The following is a 25872-nucleotide window of genomic DNA, read 5'->3' on the forward strand; positions in this document are numbered from 1 at the left end:
GAGACACCTCTCGGTAAAGGAAACAAACTAATATCAGTGTGTGGCAACATAAGCATTTTTGTGTTATATGTATAACAGTACATAAATCATACCTAATAAAACCGTCTGTATCATATTTGGGAAAAACATAATTTATCATAATATGGTATAACATACTGAATTTATATACATATAAATCATCTCATATAACTGTACATGAAAAATACCTTGGATGGATAGCTGGCTGATGTCATGTCTTAGCCCCACATGACTGGGTGTGCGGCTCGAAGGTGAGACCTAACAATGGCTGGCCAAACACTTTAGATCAACATAAGTCTGTAAGTACGATGGGTCTACCCCTCTTGGTCCGGAAACTAGAGGGACGCCTATACTACCATAAAACCACATCGACTACCGATCTCCCACTGCCCCTTAAGATAAGTGGTAACACTAACATATAAATGATCATGATCATTTAGCTATGGTACTGTGATTCATGAAAGCCTAAACCGAGCTAACCAAGTTCTGATAACATATAGTATATTTCCAAATAATGATACGTGGCTATTTCATAATAATATCTGTCATGTAAATATTTTCATCAAACCTTACATAACATATCATATAAAATTCACGACCCTTACGCCGGCATAGCATATCACATAAAACCACGGCCTTTACGCCGACATATCATATAAAATCCTTGGTCCTTACACCAGCATATCATATAAAATCCTCGGCCCTTACGCCGACATATCACATAAAATCCTTAGTTTGCATAGCCCTATATCATTTTAATATTTCTCCGAAAGAAGTAATAACACATACTTAGTTTGTAAACATAATATTTCATCATCATAATTTCCATGGTAAATGTTACTCATGCCACACAAAAGGGGTAATATTCATAACATAAAATCTGTTCTAAAATCATATTTTTGATATTATACATGAAAACCATATTTATGATCAATATCATTATTTCCAACGTAATCCTACAATATACATATTTACCTGAAATTAAATGTCGTAAAATAGTAAATACATTTTCATAAGAAACTTGACTTATTTTATCCCCTTACCTGACTTTCTGGGAAGCCCTCCAAAACACCCAAAATGACACCCGTATGGTCCCTAGCTCAACGCCTTGAAATTGATATTTTCCCAAAAAATATCAGTATTATCCTACCTAATGTATTTTTCTCAGTCCAGAAGCACTAAAAACCCTAATAAAACTAAAATTAACTAACTTACCCAAATTTTGGGATGACTCCCAAGTTAGCCTAACCAACAAATCACTCTAGTGGATGTGTAGAGAATCTTCCCAGGCGTGACGTGGCGGCTTCCGATCGTCGAACCGGCAAAGAACAGGAGTGGAATCGAAGAGATAAGGTGAGGGAGCCAAAATGGGAGAGAGAGAAAATGTTTTGCATGACTTTTTCTCACAACAATTGAATTTAAGCCTATTTATACACCAGCCTTCATCAACGAGACACGTCACTTCATCGATGAGGCTAAGTAGAGAGTTTTTCAATGAACACTTACACATCATTGATGAAGTTCAGGCCTTGAAAACAACCCTCTCGGTAATTTCTCATCGACGAAGCACGTGGCGTGCGACAAATCTAGTAGTGAGTTCATCGACAAGCCCTGCAATTTCTCTTTTTGAATTTCCTTTTTTGCATCTTTTATTATTTAAATACTATATTTCTTTAAGTCTCTCCATCCCCAATATCATACCCTGTAGCTTTTCATGCACCTTTGTGATCTAAGGAAGAGATTACCACTGAGTCCATCTTGGACACATTTAGACAATTTAAGGTTTTTAGGCCTCTCTTAGATGATATTAAGAAAACACTTGTATATGCCAAAGTCCTCAAGGACTTGTACACGTTAAAATAGAATTCAAAGGTGCATATACCTTGTTAGGATAAGATGGATGAACACATGAGCACAAAAATACTAGGTAACCTCCCCCCTGAATTGAAAGACCCTGGCACACCGGCCATTTCATGTTTAATTGGCAGTTACACCATTGATGGGGCTCCTTTTATATTTGGGGTTGAGTGTGAACATCCTTCCATATTCAGTTTACTAGCATTTCAACCTAGGAGAGTTGAAGCCCACCCTGGTCACCTTGTGCTTTGCAGACTGATCGTTAAAAGGACCCCAGGGTGTGATATAGGATGTATTGGTCAAAGTGGAAAGGTTTCACTGGCTGATGGATTTTATTATCTTAGATATGGAACCTTCAAAGAATCCAATCCCTATCTTATTAGGATGACCATTCTTAGCCATGGCTAATGCCTACATTCAATGCAAGATGGGAATTATGGACATATCCTTTGGCTAGACACAGTGTCAGCTGAGTGTGTTTCATGCTCCCTAACATCCACCTAATTCCATGCAAGCTATGGACAAGGATATACTTGATAAAATTGTTGGGGAAAAGGCAACCTCAATTCTGTGGAGGCGCCTGTTAGAAGAAACTCTTTAGCTCGGGAGCCTATCTATAGCTAACCTGGAGGACCCGTATGATCAAAGTATAGCACTTCATTATTTGGCCTCCAAGGTAAAGGGACAAGTGAGGGTATGCAACACAGGGTTGTATAAGGAAATAAGGGAGGTCACTTTGAGCTTTAAACCTAGATAAGTTTGAAATGAGCTTTAGTGTGTATGGCTGAAGACGGTAAACTTGGCACATTTAGGAGGCAACCCGAGTATTTTTATTTTCTTTTTATGTTTGTAATTTATACATGGTAGTGTAAATAAGATTTAGATTCTTTCAAGTAAGGCATAAGATAGTTCTAGGTATGAAGGTGTGTTGATTTCCCAAAGTGCTGAGGAGTTTGACCAGGGGTGCGACCTTCACTTCATTGATGCACCCTTATTGAATCTTTGACCTTCTCTGAGGTTAAAAAGTATCCAGAAATTTGACGATGACTGCGACCAGCACTAAATAAGCGCACGAATTGGTCAGGAGTCAAAGTTCTTGCTTAAGTCGAAGGGTACGACCAAGCCCGACCAGCACACGAGATGGTGTGACTTGGTCGAGTTTGGCAAAGAGTCATTTAAACACCTGTTCACCCACAACTCTTCAACTCCCGCCATTATAATTTCTTGGTCGATCCTCATTGCCCACTCTTTAACTTCATTAGCCAAGCACTGAGCACCTCCCTAGAGCCCTCGGTGACTCTCTTGTAGTCAAACATGACTCCAACAATCTCCTTGTTGTTCGACATCCTTGATGATCTAGGGTTTTGCCCATTCTTACCCCCCTGAGCTCCTCTATTCCCGCCACTATCTTCTACTACCACTCTCTTAAAACAATGAAGTTACACTTCGGTACCAAGACTGAGGCAACACAAGGCCAGTCTTCCCGTGCATCTGCTTGGAATCAAAGGTCGCAAGGCCCATGAAAGGGCACAACACCCGCACGACCTGAAGCACCTTTGTCTACTCATATTCCAATATCCACCTTGGCCCTAGTAATTTGGGAGACCATGGTGGAAATGGTAAGGATGATAATCCTGGCTATGGCTACCTCCTCTTACTGCAGTTGCTGTCCCGCACATCCAGTCATTCTTTTAGATTTCGAGTCTGACTCGGCTTAGGACTTGTCTTCAGAACCAATTTCTGTGCACACATTGTCTGTATTGTGCTTTTGTGGCACACCTTTTCTTTTCTTTTCCTTTTCTTTGTATTTTCTTTGTATACCACACCATGTTGTTATGGCATTCTTAGTGCTTGTAATTCTTCATACACATTGTATTGCCATTTTGAAATCAATGAAATTACATGGTGTTTTTTTACTAGTCTTTTGAGCTATAGTGTATTATTGCATGCTTACTGTTATTGGATCCTATGATTCTTACATGTGCAGATACGCTAATTGATTTCATTACACCATGCTGCATTTTCTTCCCCATGCATTCCAAGTTCTTTCTTTCCACACTTTAATGAGGACACTAAATTTTTAAGTTGGGGGTAGGGGGTAAAACACACTGCATGGCACATGCATGGCACATTTCAAAGCACAAAAATCAATAAACACTGGCTATTTCACGCCATGATAACACTGTTACATTATTTACATATAGTTATATTACCTATATGTTACATGCATTGGCTTATCAAGCATATGACTGTATTATGCTCACTAATGAAGTAGTAAGTTATTTGTGCATAGTTTCACATAACACGTACCATTATGCCACTCTATGTGGGTTTACTAGTGATTCGTTTGTGTTAATATGGTTATGTAAACTCCTATATTCACATGGTACTTCATGAGGCTAAAAACACACTTAGATGTGATTTGTTGCCTTTAGGGTTCCTTGAGAGCAGTGAGAGAACAAATGTGGCTACTATGATACCTTGTGAGGTAGTGTTGAGCCTGTAGTTCATTTCTGGAGTCATTGACGTCAAACTTTGAGTTTTTGGAACTCAACTTCCCTCTTTCTAGATTTTCTTTGCCTGCTATTCTCGGTTCTTGCATTTGCTAGTCTAGAGGCGATGTCTAGTGGGGAGATATAAACCTAGGTCTTGTAGCTTACTCAAGACGTGAAAATTGAGCCACTCCTAGAGATGGACTTATTTTATGGACTCCTTTTCGAGCTTAATTTCCATCGGAGATATGAAGACATAAAAAGTTGTGAAAGTTATCCTAGATGACCATGAAAGAATGCATAAAAGAATGAGCAAAAGAAAAAAAAATGAAAAATATGTAGAATACCTGCTCTAAATACAAAAAGGTCAAGCTAGGGACACAACACATGATTTTACACATTTGAAGACTCTCCAATTATCTGATGCACCAGTTGCATTCACACATGCTCTATGAATAAATCAAATCTAGGGTGGTCTTGATTGGATGTGACAAGTAGGTGAGAATATGGTAGGGTGAAGGACCCGACACTTTATTAATATGTTGGATCCTATTCGTATGAGATTAGTTCATTCCATGTTTAACATCATTCAAAATATGTGGGATGTTTGATCAGGACATTCTTCCTCACATATGAGGGTGAACCCATTTACTTTAGTGATTTTGAGGGTATACCAGTGAGGCTGATTCAAGACAACCATTCTGTAGGTGTCCATGGGTATTCTGAGTGTGATAGATCCTGCACTTTACACATGCCTTATGTTGTGGCCTATCCATACTTGAATTTACATAATAATATTAACTATAAATTTTAATTGCTGAATTAATTCTCTACAAGTGTGCTTTTCTGAATGGCTACACCATGTTGAAACTCATATAAGTGATTTGCTTCGGAGTTATTTATATAATAAAGTTACATATGAAAGAGCCTGTGTGTAACTAGGTTATATTCTTATATGTAAAATGGCATAATTGTGCTACATGTTATCTCACTTTACATTCACTAATATTTGTGTTTGTGGGTATCACCCTAGAAACCCTCATGAGACTAGAACTTGCCTACTAGGAATGACCTAGGGGTTTAACGCCTTGTTGCATATGGTAAATGCAACCGTGTTTCCCACCAAAGAGGAGGTAGATAGGATTCTCTTAGCTTTCTTAGATTTTGTTAAGTTGGGGGTTGTGATGAGTCCCTAAAATGCATTATTTTAGGCTTTCAAATACCTTTGTTTATCCTTTTTTTCTTGTATGTAACCCTTAGCTAATATTGTTCAGAGTTATGCAAGGTTTGTTCGTGTTTTCAAGAAATACAGGTTAAAACAAAGCAGTTAGACATACAAGAAGCCAAAGGAGTATTTGGAGTACACAAAGCTCAGATCAATTGTTCAACAAAGCTCTTAAACCCTCAAATCATCAAAGGAAAAGAAGACTATGCTCGATCAAGTTGTGTGACCAGAAACACAAGGGGCGACCAAGTCATCAACTGCAAACTCCAAGGTTCAACCTAAAGAAGAATTGCTTCAATATTTGACTAAGTGTTTGACCATGTGACCCTCAAGGGCAACCAAGTCGAGATACTGAAGATTATTGAGCTTGGAAATGCTGAGAGTATCGATGAAGTGGTTGATCAAGAGAACTTAAAAGGCAACTACGTCAAGTTCCTATGATTTTCTAAAGTTCAAGATCCTACAAGTCTCAACCATCAACTCAACCAGCAAGACCATTTGACACAACATAGTCGATGACACCAAAGATTTGAATCCCTGATTTCCCATTAGTTTCGACTAGGGCACGATCAAGGTTAACATGAGAGCGACTTGGTCGACAATGACAATCTTCTACGTGAGATTTGTGCAAACTTTCCTATTTTGAATTTATAACTTTGTAAACCCTAATGGGTATAAGTAATAGCTACAAACATGTTCTTTGGGTTCCTCTTTGGCCAATTTTGGGTTAGTGTAAGACCTAAAACGCCATTGAGAACCCACCTTAGAATAGATTTAATTGATTTTCAATACATTCCTATCTTGGTTTTCTTTTGTACTTCTGATCGTTAGTGACAGACGATTCATTTGCAATGAGAAGCCATTTTTACATGCTTTCCTCATAGATTAGATGATCGTTCAATTGTATTCTCTGGTGCTAGTGATAGACACTTGGTAGCAAGAGGATTGATCTTTTTACATGCTTTCTATTTACTGTTTTGATTTAGTGATTTGATTATGATGAAGCTTTAAAGATAGGATAGCACTACTACTGATTCAGTCAAGTATGCATGGTAGGCTACTGTTTCCTATAAAGGTTCTTATGATCACTGTGATAAGGTATGCTCCGGTTCCTGATCATGCTCCAGACGATTGGTGCATCATTTTTACCCTATGCCCTCGACTGGCTTGTTTAACCGTTTTTCCTATATGGATAATTGAATGGGTAAAGTTTATGCACATGACATCCTAAGTAAGATTCATAATTGAGCATTGCTTTGTAGTAGTAAAAATAACTTAGACTCTACATGTTTTCATTAGAATGTTAGAATAATCCCACCTTTACACTCTTTTTTTTACACAAGGCTATAATAAACTATATTAGAAGTGGTTGATAATTGCACTTGAGTCCCTATGAATTGATACCTGACTTTCCCCACTTTCTACAAAACTTGGGATTAGTTAGGTTATAAATATTATTTTTGGTAGTTAAGGACCCAAGCATTGGCAAGCCTACCAATGATATTATTTTTGAAAATGAATTGCTGATTGATTCTATAAAAGTTACAATATCTTAATCATTATATTTTGTTGAGGCATGTATGGGTGAGTTCCTTTGAAGTTGTCTTTATAATGGAGTTATTGGTAGTGGGGCATATTTGTAATGATGCTATATGTTTGTATGTGAAGTGGTATGGTTGTGTTACTTGTTGGAGCTTTTGATTGTTATTCACTTGGATAGGTGTTTTTGGGTATCATCCTAGAAACCCTCACGAGACTATAACTCGTTCACTAGGGTCACCTAGAGTTCAAAGCCTTATTGCATAAGGCAAATGCAATCATGTTTCCTGCAAAAGAGAAGGTAGTGTAGGTTTTTCTTAGTTTTCTTTGCTCGGGGACTAGAAAAGTGTAAGTTGGGGGTTGTGATGTGTTCCTAAAATATGCTTATTTAGTCCCCCATTTACTTATGTGATGTCTTTATGTACTCCATAATCATCACTTCTTATCATTGTTCATAGTTACACATGATATGTTTAATGTTTCAGGAAATTGGAGCTTAAATCAAGGAGTTAAGCAATGAAAGGTGTCAATGCAACAACTTGGAAGCACAAGGCCTGACCAAGTCCTCGACTAGGTCTCCAATGCCTGGATTAAACTATAGTAGAATGTCCCTGATCGACTATGTGGTGCGACCAAGGAGTCATAAGGGGTGACTAGGTTGAGCTAGAAGACTCCAGAGTGCTAATTAACAGCAAGATTCATAGAGACCTTCAACCAAGGTGTGACCAGGAGACCTTGGATGTGCAACCTAGTTGACGATCCCATTTACTGAACACAGAACTAATTGAAGATTTTCCAGAATTTGTCAACTAGGGTGCGATGAGGAGACCATAGTAGTATGACCAGGTCGACTTTGATCAACTTCAGAAATCTACTTCGTGATATTTTTGGCAATTGTTTCCTAATTTGAATTCAGCCCGTGTAAACCCTAAAAGGTATAAAATTAAACTGTGAAAAGATGATTAGGGGCCCCCTTTGGTTTCCTTGAGTTCTCTCGAGTCCTTTGTGTTGACTTTACAAGGCTTAAAATCTTGTTTTGATGATAACAAATCAGAAGAACTTAACATTTTGGTTAAGTAATGATATTTCAGGATTCAAGTATGTGAATACAAGGTCAAGTGCTAACAAGGTTCATTGAAAGCTTATACTCCAAAGAAAGATGATCAAATGAATCTTAAAGAATATTTAGGCATGAATTCAAAGAGATCCAGAGATAGCTCAAGCAACATCAACATGAGTAAAGTGTGTAGAAATCTAAAGCTAACTCAAGCTCAAGTCAAAAGAGGACATAAAGCAACCATGGAAGACTTAAAGATTAGAGTTTTAGGCTTTAAGAAATATGATGTAAATACTTCATGTTTAAATATCTCATGGAAATGTGTTGAAGCTTTTTAGGGGTAATTATGGACTTAGAGACCTTATTTCAAACCCCAGAAAATGTTTTATAAGTAATCAAAGTAAGAGAGCAAAGAATTTTTGAAAACTAAAATGAAAAACCAAAAAAGTGACTGCCTAGAAGACTGAACTAATATTCAAAAAGACTGAAGTATTGCTTCATATGACTGAAGTTTAACTTCAGTCAACTGAAGAATTTCTTTCAGAAGACTAAAACATAAGTTCAGTCTCCTGAAGTTTTTCCTGAAGGAATACAAAAGAGGTAGTACACCCTCAGAAGACTAAACCCTCTATTCAGTCATCTGACCCTGTATCCAGACTTAATTTTTCAGTGTTTTAAGGTACTTTAGAAGATTGAACCTGATACTTCAGTCTACTAAACACTATTAACGGCTAAAATTTCAAATAAAGATTTCTTGTGTCCCAAATTTTATGAAAACTTAGGAAATACTCCAAGTAATCTTGGGCAACATGAAATTACTTTTATAAGCCTATAAATACATGGTTTTAGAAAATTAAACATACCAAGAAATTCTAAATCTGTTCATAAACTGAAAGTATTGCTGCTCTCTTTTGCTCAACTTCTTGCAATACTGATTTGTTGAAAATATGAAGTGCTGAAACATCCTAATCTGAGTTCTAATTGTTGATTCTCATTTAGAGAAGGAACTTGGTGAAATCTTCCTTGAGTTTCAATCTATTTCACTTTGATATTTGCATATTGAAGTATATAGTGTTTTAAATTATACTAAACTACTCAAGTGAGAGTGTTATTGTACACAGAGATTGTTTCTTGTTTCTTTGTAGTGAGTTGATGGTCCAGGTTGTTGAATTGTTCGACTGAGCGTGGGGTATCGCTTGGAGAGGCATTGCTCTAGCCTATTAAAGGAGTGACCAAGCATGGGGTATCGCTTGGAGATGCGTTGCTTTAGCCTATTAAAGGAGTGACTGAGCATGGGGTATCACTTGTAATGGTTTGCTCTGCCCAGAAAGGAGTTTTGTAGTTGAATCCTTAGGTGGTATTGGCTTAAGGAGAGGACGTAGGCTGGAGATAAGTCGAACCTCATAAAAAATGTGGTGTCACCCTTTTTCCTTACTCTCTTTACTTTTTCAGCATATATAAATTGTGTGGTGTATGCAAAGTGCAGGTTGCTGAAAGTTGAAAACTAAGATTAAAGAAGACTCTTAATATAAGAAATTACGTTTTGATTAAACTTTTGCGGAAACCAAAAAGAGAGCACATTGTTTAATCATTTGCATAAATCTTAGTTAAGAGAGTGCAAACAAATTTCATTCACTATAGGGCTTACGTATATTCACAAGGCTACAACCAACTCCCTTGAGCAGAAAATTGCCAAAGTGCTGCATACTATATATTGGTTAGGTTTTTTGTTGGTTGATTACTTTAGTTGCTTAATTGGTTGTTTGATTGTTTAAGTATTATTTGTGTTGTGTTGAAGGGTTGAAGTGTTGGGAGTAGTTAGGTTTATAAATTTTATCTTAAGTAGTTAAGGACCCAAGCCTTGGCGAAGGTATAAAATTTTGGCATTGTTACCGAGGACTTAATTATGGTAGTGAGCCGAAATTAGTGTAGTTTACTAAGTGAGTTTTGTTTTCTTTGTTATTTTATTTATTTATTTTATTCGAAGTCCATAGATTTTGTGCTAAATTGTTGATTGTAGTGTTTTAGATTTTTAGAACCTAAAATAGTGCCTATTGCCCCTAAGATTGAGAGATCCTGTAGGTCGATTAGGAAATCCACTTCGAGTCTAGAGTTAGTTGAGTCCTCCGATTCTAAAGCCATGGCCAAACACCAACCAGTTCTGGCTTTTCATAATCAAAATCAAAACTGGGACCCTCTTGCTCCCCGTCAACCTATGGAAGAGGAGCAACCTATTTGGCCTTTGGAAGACTATTTCACTCCCAATGCTTACACATTGATGTCTTGCATTCGGTTCCCAGATGTCGAGGAAACACAATTCAAAATCAAGTCCTCAATCATCTCGATGCTTCTCAACTTATATGGGAATTCCTTTTAAAATCCTTTTAAGTATCTTGATGTGTTTCTCGAAATTTGCTCAACCATTCGCATATCCAATTTTGGTGATGATGCCCTCCACCTTAGACTATTTTCGTTCTCTCTTAAGGATGAAACCAAGTATTGGCTAAATTCTTTAGAGCTAAACTCGATGACCACTTGGGCCACCATGCAACATGAATTTCTAAAAAAAAAAAAAAAATACTTCCCCATTGGAAAGACAAATTAGCTTAGGAAGGTCATTAGCAATTTTTCACAAATAGATGGTGAGCACTTTTTCGAGACTTGTGAGCATTTTAGGGACCTTTTTTGTAAATGCCCACATCATCAAGTACCTAGATGGCAATTAGTTCAAACATTCTATGAGGGATTAGCTGAGTGTGATCGATCTATGGTCGATGCATCCAGTGGAGGCACTTTCCTCAAAAAGCATGAGAATGAGACTTGGACTTTCTTTGTGACCATCGCCAAGAATTCTCATAAATACATCATTGCCACTCAAAAACCTTACCAACCTTCTTCTTCCCATTCTAAGGGAGTTTACGACTTAGCAACCGGCCATGAGCTTGCACCCACTCAACACACCATCATTAAGAAGCTTTATCAGGTCTTGTCCTTAGGACAATCACCTTAGCTAGTAGCGTGTGCAGAGTTATGCACCATATACTCTGATCCATTTTATACTTGCTACACTTGCCCCGTACCGACCAAGCCAAAAATCAGATCCCTATCCTCCTAGGTTGACCATTCATAGCCACAACTAATACTTGTATCTAGTGTCATACCGGAGTCATAAATGTATCCTTTGGCAACATGAAACTCCAACTAAATGTGTTTTATGCCTCCCAATGCCCATCTTATAACGTCCAATGTGTGGACATGGATATGATCGATGTTTGTGTTAAGGAAGTTACCCCCTCGATTCTTTTGAAGGATCCCATTGAGGCTATGTTTCAGCTTGATCACCCCTCCATATTAGGTTTAGAAGACTTGTATAAGCATATCTATGTTGTTCGTAACTCATCCTCTAGCCTAGAGAGAAGGCCTTGTACATGTGTGAAGAGGGTTAGTAAGGGACTAGTGGAGGAGATCCCTATTATCAAACTTGGTTGAGTTCGACGTGAGCATTTATTGCATCTGGTTGAAGATGGTAAACTTAGCACTTCTGGGAGGCAACCCACTTGTTTTTCTTATTTTTAGTGTTCTTTGTGTCTTTAGGATGTACATTATAGGGTGTATTAGAGTCTAGAGTCCTTAGATTAGGTTTGTCCTTAGATTAGGTTTTAGTTATAGGGTGTATTAGAGTCTAGAGTCCTTAGATTAGGTTTTAGTTTAGTGTCTCAGTCGACCTAGGTGCGACTAGGGCTTCCCCAGGTGCGACCAGATCCACCTCTCCTAGCCTTTAATTAGGGAAATGTGGTTTTTTTCATAGAATAGGTCGACCAGAGCTTGACCAACAAACCCACTAAGTGCGACTAGGACTACCATTTTGGCCCCTGAAGCCTAAAAAATTCCAAACTTTTCCAAGACAGGTCAACCATCGTGCGACCATCACTCTTACCAGGCGTATTACAAGGCTTAGTCACACTTACACATGAATTTTCACCTATATCTCCTTGCGAGCACTGAGAGAACAAATGTGACAACTATGATACCTTTGTGAGGATTTTTGTTGAGCCTTTCATTTTTTTAGAGTTATTTACATAAACTATGAATTCACGAAACTCGACCATTATTCTCAAAATATTCTTTGCATAATAGTCTCTGTATTTGCATTTGCTAGCCTAAAGGTGATGTCTAGTGAGGAGATATAAACACAGGTTTTATAGCCTACTCAAGATGTGAATATTAAGCCAACCCTAGAGATGAACATAATTCATAAACTCTCTTTCCAAGTTTATCTCTTTTTCTGTAGCATGAAGACAATATAAAGTGTATTATTAGTCCCTGTTGGCCATGAAAAAAATAAAAACAAAGAAAAGAAAATTGATGAGCAAAAAAGAGAAAATGATGACAAAAATATAGATGTCTTCTCCAAAAGCAAAATAAAGAATAGAAAGTTGATGAAAATAGAATGGCCAGGTTGGAGACATCACATATATGCAAGTATCAAGCTTCTTTGGGTGTTTCGATGCATATGAATGGATCTATGCGGGGTTTATGAAATATTGATCTAGGGTGGTTTTGGTAGTATGCGGCGAGTAGGTGAGACGGCGCTAGGGTGAAGGACTTGACACCTCGATATTAGGTTGGATTTCATTCTCTTGAGACAAGTTCGCTCCATTTTCTTCATCGGTTCTTCGATGTGTGCGAGATGCTTTGACATGCATATTTTTCCTCACATACGGGAGTGACACCATTTTCATGAGTGTTTTTGAGAGTATACGGGTGAGGATGAGTCAAGACAATTGTTTTGTAGGTGCATAAGGATTATTTGAGTGCAATGAGTCATTCACTTTACACGTGCCTTGTGATGATGCTTGTTTATACTCATATTTATGTGATGATATTAACTCTGAAAATGAATTGTTGATTGATTCTCTAAGGGTTGTGATATCTTAATCGCTTTATCTTATTGCGGTATGTATGGGTGATTTCCTTTGAAGTTGTCTTTATAATGGAGTTATTGGTAGAGGGGCATGTGTGTAATGATGCTATATGTCCGTATGTTAAGTGGTATGGTTGTGTTACTTGTTTAAGCTTTTGATTTTTATTCACTGGGATAGGTTTCTGTGGGTATCGCCTTGGAAACCCTCACGAAACTATAACTCATCCGCTAGGGTCACCTAGGGGTTCAAAGCCTTATTGCATAAGAAAAATGCAATTGTGTTTCCCATGAAAAAAGAGGTTGTTAGGAATTTATTTTTATTTTGTAGGTTTTTCTTAGTTTTCTTTGCTTAAGGATTAGCAAAGTGTAAGTTGGGAATTGTGATGTGTTCCTAAAATATGCTTATTTAGACCCCCATTTACCTATGTGATGTCTTTATTTACTTTGTAATTACCACTTCTTATCATTGTTTGAAGTTACACATGGTATTTTTGATGCTTGATGAAATCAGGGCTTAAATCAAGGAGTTAAGCAGCTCAAGGAGTCAATGTAGCAACTTGGAAGCACAAGGCTCGACAAAGTGCTTGACTAGGTCTCCAAGGACTGGATTCAACTAAAGGAGAATGTCCTTGATCGACCATGTGGTGTGATCAAGGAGTCAAAAGGGGCAACCAGGTCGAGTTAGAAAACTTTAGAGTGCTAATTAATAGCAAGGTTCATAAAGACCTTCAACTAGGGCGCGACCAAGAGACCTTGGACGTGCGACCTGGTCGATGATGCCATCAACTAAACACAAATCTAATTGAAGATTTTCTAAAATGCGTCAACCAGGGCGTGATGAGGCGACTTTGGCAGTGTGACCAGGTTGACTTCGATCAACTTTAGAAATCTGCTTTGCGAGATTTTTGGCGATTATTTCTTGATTTGGATTTTAGCGCGTGTAAACCCTAAGGGGTATAAACTTAAACTTCGAAGAGATGATTAGGGTCCCCCTTTGGTTCCCTTTAGTTCTCTTGTGTGCTTTGGGTTCCATTTAGATAGTATTTAGTCGTAGAGTTGTATTACTTTGTTTAATTTCGAATTGCAAGTTTAACTGTATTTTCATTCCTGCTTTGTTTTGATTCTGAATTTCAATAAAAAACTATGTTTATAGTTTCATTCATTAACTTGTCTTTACATTTGCTTGCTTGCATGATGAGTAGCTAATTTATCTTATTCTCTGGTTGTGATGAAACCCTAAGATAGAATCGCATAGCTAGGATTCGGTCAATTGTGCATAATAGGGTTCGAGTGCTAGAAAGGAATTTGTGTTCGCTAGATAGGGTATACCTTGTTCTTCCGATCGTGCTCCAGACAATTGGTGTGAACCCGGCTACGCTATACTACTCTAGACGGATTACTTGACTATTGAAACCCTAGTATGGATAATTGACTGAACCTAGTTATTGCGAATTAACGACTTAGGGTGGATTCATAATCGGAAAATTGCTTTTCAGAATTTAATTTAATTAACTTGCTTTCATAGTTTAAATATAAAACATCAAATTAAATCTTTTCATATTGTTTCAATGTAGTAAATTAGAATAAATTGGTAAACCACTACATTAAGTCCCTAAGATCGACACCCGACTTACTCACTGTTCTACCGAACTTGGGAGTAGTTAGGTTTATAAATTTTATCTTTGGTAGTTAAGGACCCAAGTCTTGATGAAGCTATCACCAGCGTGCAATATTAATTTTGGTTTTAGTTTTGTGTGAATTAAAATAAAATGCAATACTAAAATGTGATGAATTTTGTTTAAGCCCCAAAAATCAAATTTAGGCCTAAAATGCATATTGCCTAATACAATCTCAATAAATTTCAATAAACCATGTAATTCCACATTACTTGCAAAAATTTACTTTTATAATTTTAAAAGTTCATGAAAAGGCTTTTTTTTTCCCCTAGGAATGAGATAATATAGGCTTTAAAATTAATAGAATTATATTGCACTTGACCATAGATTATAGTTTAGCACATAAAAAAGATTATCTTCTCCAATCCATGTTTTTTCTATTTAGTTTCAAAAAATTTGATTTTTTATTCAAGAGTATTTTGATCTTTTGATCAATAGACAGTGCACTAAACATTGTGCACATACCATTTTTGTCCTTTATAGATACCCATTCGAACACTTGACAAGTAATAATAAAAAATAAATGTGTTCTTTAGTACGAAATGGAACAACTGATATTTTATTCAAATTAAATTGATTTTCCTTGCACTGGAATTTATATCATTTATTATTAGTGCAAATTTAACAGGGATAATAACCTTAGATTTAATTGAAAACTGTAACAGTCATAATTAGTTTTTTTTTTATCATAGAACATAGTTGTTAAATAATGACAATTTTTTTTTTTTGCAGTTACTTAATTGCACCCCTAATTATGTTTTTCCATATAGAAAGGGATGACTATTGTCCCCAAAATAATACTTAAAAATGTACTAGGAATGATATAGTGTATCTTATATATGCACCTTATAAGACATCCCAATCATTAAATTTTAATATTTTAATGTCGGAGCGGTTTTGAGTTTAATTAATTGGAAAGAGCATGCCATTCGAGAAGAGTTACCTCCTACTGCATAGTGTCATGCCCCCCAATTTTGCTCCTACTTAAGTGGTTTGTGCAACATGTGTCGAGAGCTTTCCCTTGAACAAGTCAACCAATGTTTACCTAATTAAATTTTCAAGCAGAAACATCTCACGAGTCATCCTAGCCACAATAATATTAAATGGACAATATCACATTCATTCCACAACCGAAGAGGGCAAAGGTCACATCCATTGTAGATGTCCATCAAACAATAGCATTAGTAGAAAATAAACATTGCCACACATATATATGATAGAGAAATGGTCTACTCATATTATTCTATAGTGAGACTACAATACATTCATACTCAATGATAACGTTTGTAGTATAAATCCATGAAGGGAATATGTTAGGGCACATGTTCATGGAGATTAACATATTGAGTAATTTTTATTATCTCCTAACATTATCACCTCCTAACATTCTCCCCGACTCATCATATTGATGTTGTCATCAATTTCCTACATCTTACTAACTAGTTGTACTGTCTACTATGTTGATGATCTTTTAACTTCATTTCGTTGCCTTGAAACATAGAAAGTCTTAAATTTTTGTGTTGTATGTTGGAGGTCTTTTATCTTCTTCCAACATGGACCCAAACCCTTCCATCTGACTAACTATTGTTGTTGTTGATGATTTACATCTTAGGTTCCTCTGTCAACAATGCTTAATTCTACATCTCGGATTATAGATTGTCTTCTTCAAATGGGTGGTCTCTTAACTTAATCAATTGGAGTCTTCTTCACAAGCACAATATGGCTTTAGATTGCTAACATAAAAACCTGGTTGGAATACTATCCACTCGAGTGATTCAAGTTGGTATGATGCTTGCCTTAATTTATTTACATTATGGATTGGTCTTTCATATTTGTGTAGTAGTCTTCTACTCTTCTTATGGAGAAATCAAAACATCTATGGTGGCACTCACAAGTAACAAATCCCTAACATCAAGCTATTGCGGGCATCTACCTTGATCTGCCCATTTCATTATATGCTTTAAGACATTCTCCATGTGAGTACGGGCTATTTCCATTTTTTTTTTCCATTTCTTTGTAAATTGGTAGGCTTTTGGACTCTTTATACTTTATGGGTTGTCAAAAGTGTGTGGTAGAATTTCTTGTTGAACTATTACAAACTTAAAAGGGATTTTGTTAGTTGTAGTTGACTTTTGAGAGTTAAATAGAATTGAGATAGAGCTAACAAAGGCACCCAATTTTTCTTGGAGGTGTTCCTAGAATGTCTTAGTTATTCTTCTAGAAAACCATTAAAGTAATATATTTTACCATCATTTTTTAGGTGATAGCTTATGGAATGATTAAGACTTATCCCCATTAGCTGAAAGAGCTCACTCCAAAATATTTTCTAGATCTGGTATCTCCATCACTGATAATGATTTTTGGAACTCCCGAGTATTTGACTACATTTTTGAAGAATTGTTTAGTTTCTTTGCAAGGCAATGTCTTGGAATCACCACACCTATATTTAGAAAGTTAATCAATCAATACTAGGATGGCAACATAGTCCTTAACTCATGGAAGACTTGCAATTAATTATAAGGAAACACTTTCCTATGGCCTTTTGGGGTACTAATAGTGGTTCTAATAAACCCAACATTTTATTCCTTTCCACTTTGAACCATTGACCTATTAGATAGGTATTTGGTAGTTTATAATGTCCTCCTCCATCTACATCCAATAGTATCCTTGTCTGACAAAGGAAACTATTCTTTGCCAACTCCATGACTAGCCCGAAAGGTGTCATGACATTCCTTCAGCAACATCCTCTACATGTTTTCTACTATATATAATCACTATCCTTTTGTCATCAATAACCCATCCTCCACCTATTGAAAGCTCCATACCATATGACATAAACAAGTTTTGGTTATCCCCTTTAGCAAATATGAACTTGGTGGTAATTTGGTATCATGTCTAATTTTGTAAATTACTTTGCATTAATTTACTAATCAAGTAAGTTTTCAATCAAGGGAATGGGGTATTTGGTACGAAATCATCACTTTGTTGAGGCCTAGATAGTGTACACGCATAACTATAAACTCCTATCTTGCTTCTTCTAGAATAGCATAGGAGGCCAAAAAGAGGCCTTGGAGGATCAGATAAAGCTCGTCTTAAGAAGTTTATCAGTTGCACTCATAACTTGGCTAACTTTTTGATTGCTATATGTCGATGCTAGATTCTGTCCAGGGTACTAATGAAGAGGGAATAATAGCCTCCAAACGAGAAAGAAAGAGGTTTTGATGGAAAATGGGTAAAAAAATTTAAAAATAGGATCGCGATCCTATTGTTATTATTATTATTATTATTATTATTATTATTATTATTATTATTATTATTATTATTATTATTATTAAAACCCCAGTGAAAAGAAAGAAAAATCATAAAAAAGGTTTTTGAAAATAAGAAAATGAGCTTGGGAGTACAGTTGTACGTAAGAAAGGTGATTAGCCAATCATCTGAGTGATCACCAACCTTTCAACACCCCTAACGATACCCATTCGTAGAATAGTTACTGCAACTATGTAGGTGTTGTGTAACGACCCAAAAAATCTATACCATTTAAAAATAAAAATAAATAAACTACCAAATATAACATTATATCACTCTTGTATAATCTGCTATAACATCTCAGGCCTCAAGTAAGCATTGAGGAAACCTAATTATATTACACACCTAGGCAGTGGAAAAACATAAAACTGTCCATCTATATAAACAATACTAGAATTTAGTACTCATCCCAACCATACACTCATATATACACATCACCCCAGTATCATCTACTCAAAATACTATCTCTTGTATATACTAACCCAGCAAATAATGTAGTATACTCGCCTCCTCTATCCACGAGCCTGATTCGCTCACCTAACTGGATCACTTGAAAAATATTAAATCACTGGGATGAGCCAGCGCTTAGTAAAAGGAAATATGCTATTACTAGTGTGTGATGACTGAGTTTTGTAAATACTATACTAACAATATCTGAAACTGTAAAAGCTGGTAAATCAATATATAGTATAACTTACATCTATCATAGTTTAAAGTACAACTGTAATATCTGAGTTTTCTACTTTTCATACTTCTAATATCATACTATATCCACTGATATTCTGTAAATCTGTATACATATACATAACTGTGATGTTTTACCCTAGAAAATTGTACGTCATGGTTTAATTCCTCATGACAGGGTTGTGTCCGTAGGCAGGACTTAATCCTGGTTGGCCTACAAGGTAAGTTAGCTATAATTCTTCCAATCCTCAGCTCGTCCAAACTGTAACCTCTGCTAGGCACGGAACTAGTAACTACCTCTTCAAACCAACCACCTAAACCTAGTCTTATAGGGAGTCTGCAATCCTTCTAGGCACGATTGACGGAAACCTTCCACACACTATCTAAGATGTGTGGTTGCACTTTGATCTTGTAATACCAACGGTACCGTGCTCTGATAACTTAATATTTACTGAACTAATTCATCAGGGTCTGTTACTATATAGTACTGATATACATGATTATCTTGCTATTTCATCATGATTCCGAAATGACCATAACACTGAAAGCTAATTTTGAATATATTGTAATATATATATACTGTGTAAACTGTAATACCGTAGTGTTATGGAAAATAACCATAACACCAGAAACTGATCTAAGAATACTGTATTATCTGAGTTGTATAAACTGATATAACATATTGTTATGGTTTCAATATTTTGGAAAATCATGGTAATCTACATATGCTGTATAATATCTATCTATATAAACACTGTAATTCATACTCTTGTAAAATATGATAAAACATTTCTCTGCATAATATAATAAATCATATCAATATGAAAATTGTATTATTTCTGTTATGATCTGATAAAGTCTCAAAACACCTATTTCTATTTAGGTACTATAAAACATAATATTCTAGAAACTATATATTTCATATACTGATCTAATACTATCTCATGCCACACGACTACATAAATAAATATCTCATATACTGATACTATATTTTCTGATATACAAATAATTTCTAAACTAAATAATAAATTGGAAAACATATAATTTATTAATAAATATTCTAACATTCCTAACATAGCATATTTCCCTTACCTAACAAGCTGGGAGGCTCGCCTCCAACTCTATTCTCACGCTCACGGCGTACTATCCCAAAAATCCTAAAATAATGCATATAATTCTATTTTCAATAAATCAACTATGTTAGAACTGGTGTGATCCCAAGAGGGGGGCGTGAATTGGGTTTTAAAATATTTTTCGCTAATTTGAACAATTACGCCAATTCATCACATATCATATCCCATTCAATGTACACGCATGTATGTAAAGTAATTTAAATAGTGAAAGCAAACATACACGTGTGCAGTATCTTATTTAAATCAAATGTGTGTATGCAAATAATTTTAATATTAAATAAACATTCATACACATGCTGAAATTAAAGTGCAAGAATTTAAATAAGATAGAGAGAGCGACACCAGATTTGTTATCGAGGTTTGGCTAAACCAGCCTACGTCCCCGCCTTGGGCATACCCCCCCAAGGATTCCACTATACCTGCTCACTTAACCGGGTGGAGTAGAAGCCTTTTACATCCACTCCTTATGGGGCAAGGAAAACCCAGTTCAATTTTTAGGCTGAACCGAATCGGTCTCACTTACAGGGCTGAGACTCCCCAGTTCAATTCTAGGCCGAACCCAACCGTTACAATAAAAACGTTTTTGTACATATGAAAAAACTTCTAAATACAAGCATGGATATACACATTAAGCTCATAAAAATGTGTTCACTCTCTTATGATATGATTTGAGCTTAGTAGAGTAAAGGGGGGCTTATCTAAATAATTATTGCATAAATAAAACGTATGAATATAGAAAATGATTATTATGTTCTCCAACAAAATATTTGCAAATAAAAGTATTTGGAGAATCTGGAGTTTAAGTTCAAAAGGATTTGTGTAATAAATAATTTCTCCCAAAAAAATGTTCATTTAGAAAAATAACTGGAAGAAATATTAAAGCTACTCTAAAAATAATGATTTTAACAAATGAAGATGCAAATGAGAGTAAATGTAAATGAGTGTAAAATAAATGCCCAAAGTAAAATATTCTCTTCAAAATGATTTTCAAAATAATGATTGGAAGAGATTGGAGAGTATAAACTATAACCCCAAAAAGATTTTACAATGAAAATATGAGTGGGGAACTTTGATTAAAAAAATGATTTGAGAGGTTTTAAAGTTAATCAAAGTTGCTAATTTGGAGTAATGAGGGGGTATTTATAGAGTTTGTGAAAATTATGACCATTGGGTACACAAAGGTTAGTTTAGAAAAAGATTAATGATGTTTAATTAAAAATAACCTCGTTTTACCACGGTAAAAAATTCACCAACCTGAGAGGCTTGGTTGACCGGACTTAAGGTTCGGTTGAACAAGTGATAAAGTTTGGTTGACCAGGAGAAATTGGAACTGAGAGTTCGGTCGACCAGACTAGGGTTCCAAGGGAGATTTTTCCATTTCCACGCGGTTCGATCAACTAGGTCAATTTAAACTACAGGGTTTGGTAGACCGGGTAGTTGGCATTTCCCATGTAGGGGTTCAGTCTACCAAGGCGTTGCCCATATAAATCTGGTCGGTCGACTGGGAGGTCAACTTGTTTACTGGAGGAGATTCGGTTAACCAGGCCTACCTATATATATCTGGTCGGTCGATCGAAAGGTCAACATGTTGACCTAGTGGGAGTTTGGTCGACCGAGGAACCCAGTATAATTGAGTTCGGTCAACCGAACATGCCAATTTGGGCATTTTCGGTCCTTTTTCTCTTATAAAATTTACCCTATTCATATGATAATTAATGTTAAGCCTATAGGGCATACTTTTATGAAATATTCAAGGAACTAAGGTCAATCTAAGGCCTTTGAGAAATAACCCTAAAAATTTGGTTATGGTCATTTTATGGTCATCTGAGCATTTAAAACATATCATGCAAATGCATGAATTTTTCAAACCAAAGATAAAAATCAAATACATATAAAAATTAAAAAAAAATGTCTTCTTTATCGTCTTTGCTCTTAAATCTTCATGGAAAATGCTAGGAGAGGGTGTGCTTTATGTTCTTGCTGGCATATTTTTCGGTATCTTATGTTCATGCTGAAATGAAAACCTATTCACGCACTAAAAGCACACAAAAGATATTATTTCTTTTTCAGTATCAAAACAAGGATTGGACTCAAAAGGTCAACAAACTAAATTTCCTGAACCTTCATACTCATAATTTTCCAAACTACAACTTACTTGGGCTCTCGGAAATATATCCATTGGGGTCCTCAAACCATGCCTGCAGGGTCCCAAAACAACCTATCCCTGAAAATATAGTACCCTAGTTTTATTCCACAAAACTCTTGTAGATTCTCATTGTTGACCTTATAGGTCACGCCCGGTTTTGATTATGACAAACACTCATTGTATCTAATAAGTGTTTGAGTTTTTGTGTAGGAACTAAGAATGTTAAAATAAAGATGTGCACAAAGTCAAGTAAAGCTCGAAGACGAAAGTTTTATTCCATATTGTAATATATTTAATTGGTCTATAATAGTAAGTAGGTATTTGGTTTGTAATAAGATCACGCATCACATGTATGATTTACTATGGAAGCTCAAACAAACCATGAATGAGAAAGGACCTTAGAAAGACTTTAGGGTTTTCGGTGTACTCAAATTGGATCCCAAGTGACCCTAAGACACACACATTTACACATATGTTTGTTAGGTACTTCGTTAGGGTTTTGTATGCTTCAAGATTGGACCGAAATGCACACATGATGCACTTTCGGTCGACCAGCACAGTCAGTTCATTTTGGCCTGGTCGACCGAAACCAGGCCTAGGTCAACAATTGACCAAGGCCCTGGTCGACCGAACTAGGTAGTTCAAAAGTCCCTGGTCGATCGAAACCCCATGCGGTCAAAAGTTTGACCATTTGGTCGACCGACCACTTTTGTACTCCAACTACCTGGTCGACCGGAGGGTCCTTGGGAGAAATCCCAACGGTTTGGTCGACTGAACCAGGTAGTTCAAAATGCCCTAATCGACCGAACCTCAGAAAATTAAGAAATCACCCTCTCCTGGTCGACTGAGCCTTCAGTTCAAAAGTCCTCTGGTCGACTGAAGTATATGAAACTTGGTCGACCAAACTTGTTCCGGTCGACCGGACCTCTTGGGTTGTCCTGATTTTTTACCGTAGTTAATATTTTTTAAACAGGGTTAAAATGCTTCAAACATCATTAAACTTTCCTAATAATACCGAATAGGTCCCTAACGGTCATATTTTCTCCCATGTCTATATATGCAAGTTCATTTGAGAAAATTAACATGGATTAGCCACTTTGATTAGGGAAGAATTCTCTAAAAAATAAAAACCCTATACTACTCATTTTCTTACTCAAATCACTCATACTTGCCTTCTATCATTGCCTACATCATTTGTAAGTGGATTGAGTGTGTTTGGAAAGGTTTGCTCTCCATGCTCTATTTTGCTTGGCACAATTTTATTTGAGAGCAAAACCTAAGGATTCTTAGGGGACTTTGTTGATAATTCTATCCTAAGAAGACCGTGTTAGAACTTCTCAGCTTGCACCTTCATTGCAATATCCTGAGAAGATCGTATAGTATTTTGTTTGCAAAATCTTTTCAAAATCATCTTCAAATATCTAGTGTGCTTTATATTGATAAATACATTTGAAGAGATATTTTTTTGTGTGATAGTGGTCTTTGTAGCAATATTCATTCACTCATATATTATTTGCTGAATATAAAGATTACACATCTTTTGCAAACCAAGCATATACATCATTTAATACTTACATGCTTGAGTTATCTTGCTGATTGAAATACTAGAGACTTGACATCTTTGTGTGAACTTGTTTGTTGAATATCGTGTGATACAAAGATTGCTTGTTTGCCACTCTCACGTACTCATTACACATATAGAAAATATCTTTGAGAGTTGAACCATTTAGACCACATTGAGCTTACATATTGAATCATATTGTGGTGTATGTTATTGTGCGCATTTGGGTACATATTTTCTTTACACGAAAGCACAATCACTGTACCATCTGATTATATACACAGTTGTTGTATATTCCAGGCACGGGCTTGAAGAGGGAGACTAGCCCTAGAATAGTCCCGAATTGGCTTAGACCCGGTTAGGAAAGCTAGGTGCGTCGTCCTGTTAAGGCGTGTAGGTTGAGGTCAGCCCCACTAATTAACCTGGTAAAGGTTGAGGTCAACCCTGTGTTAATTTGACCTGGTTGTAAACGGTGCCGCTCCACCCTTAAGTGAGCTATTAGTGAATCCTCCGGCTTGCGAGCTAGAGGCGGGGACATAGGCACAGTTGGCCGAACCTCGATAACATATCGCATGTTTGTTTATATTTCCGCACTTTATATTTACCGCTCATGTATGTTATTATGTGAATGATGCATATGACTTAATTTCCATATTATATTTATGTACGCATTTGGAAATTGCATAGACAGACCCTAGGTTGTGTATATAATGTTGTTGGATAGATTAACCTAGGAGAAAAAGTTTAAAACTCCAATTCACCCCCCCCCTCTTGGGAATACACCAATTCTAACACTCATATAATACAAAATATGGACTCAAATAAGCCTGGAAATACTGAAAATACCTAAATAATCTACTTACCCTGATTTTGGGATGGTACCCAAATTCCTCAAACCGACAATTTACTCTAGCAGACTTGTAGAAAATCTCCCCAGGATCAAGGTGGCGGCTTCTGATCATCGAAATGGGGAGAAATGGAGCTATATATGTAGAGAGAAAGAGGGAGGGCTGAGCGAGAGAGAGAGAGAGAACAAATTTCCTCACTGAATTGTCATTTTCTACTATTTGTAGACCTTTTGCCACGTGACCTTGTCAACAAGCCATGTCACCTCATCGATGAGTTTAAGAAGGGAGTTCGTTGATGAGCACCTAACCCTCTTCGATGAGTTTCAAGCCCTGAAAAGAGCCCCTCGGTAAACTTTCATCAACGAGGCACGTGTCCACGTCGACGAGTCCAAGAAGACTATTCGTCGATGAGGCCCTGTTGTGTTCCCCTTTAAAATTTCCTTTTTCCTCTCATCTCTATATTATTTAATTTCTATAATTACCCAGGTTACTACATGTTGCCTTCAAAAAGAAAAGAAGAAGAAAATAAAAGAGAAGAAAGACCTCTTTTGGTCATTTAGTAATGAAATAATTGTTTGACCACTCCAACATGGCTTTGAGAAGCCCAAAGTGTTGCTCTAAAAAGGGTTGGCCTCAGAACCCTAAGTTTGATGATAACATGATGATGGTGATAGTAATAGATTCAAAAATAGAGAAAAATAGTTGGTTTTGAAAATGTCGGGTTTGTATTACCAACCTAGAAAACCAAAGTTTTAGAAAAGGCGACCAAGCTTATACTACCGATATTTGAAAAAAGTGAATGAGATGAGTGAATTTGAAAATGATAGTTAAAGTTTGAAAAGTGTAGTGCAACGTGCGAATTAAAAAAAAAAATACTAGGGTTTCATCATTGGCCTTATTGAAAATTGAGAAAAACACTATAAAACACCTATTTTTTGGGATTTTTGATAATATGTTTAAGAAAAAGAAGACCGGTACCAAACAAACTAAACATAATTCGTTCAAGTTATGTCGGTTGGAGCCCTAATCCTTCTCAAATCATACGATTCTCAAAGGTTTAGACTCCTGTCATGCCTAAGGATAAGGGAGAGAAAACATTATATAATAGAATTCCCTCTATTATCCCATTATTAGCGAGAAATAATATATGAGAACCAAGCAACAAAAGCTCATATTTTTGGGGCTTTCAACAATTTCAAATTTTTATCGAATTTTTAAATGAAAGCAAGATGAAATGCACACACACACACACACACACACACACACACACACACACACACATATATATATATACACATACGCACATACATATACTTACATATTTACATGCATACCCATATACCTACATACATATCTACTAACATGCATACATACATATATATACCATATACACACCTTTATAT

General features: G+C 36.2%; 1 non-coding gene across 1 annotated transcript; it reads right to left on the reverse strand.

Moving 5' to 3' along the window:
• Window positions 1-10791: 10791 nt before the first annotated feature.
• On the reverse strand, window positions 10792-10897 carry LOC131154635 (small nucleolar RNA R71). The gene has a single exon (XR_009136552.1). It is a non-coding gene; the product is annotated as a small nucleolar RNA R71 (small nucleolar RNA).
• Between the last annotated feature and the right edge of the window lie 14975 nt (window positions 10898-25872).

This window comes from Malania oleifera, chromosome 4 (assembly GCF_029873635.1).
Source record: "Malania oleifera isolate guangnan ecotype guangnan chromosome 4, ASM2987363v1, whole genome shotgun sequence".
In the NCBI taxonomy this organism is placed as follows: domain Eukaryota; kingdom Viridiplantae; phylum Streptophyta; class Magnoliopsida; order Santalales; family Ximeniaceae; genus Malania; species Malania oleifera.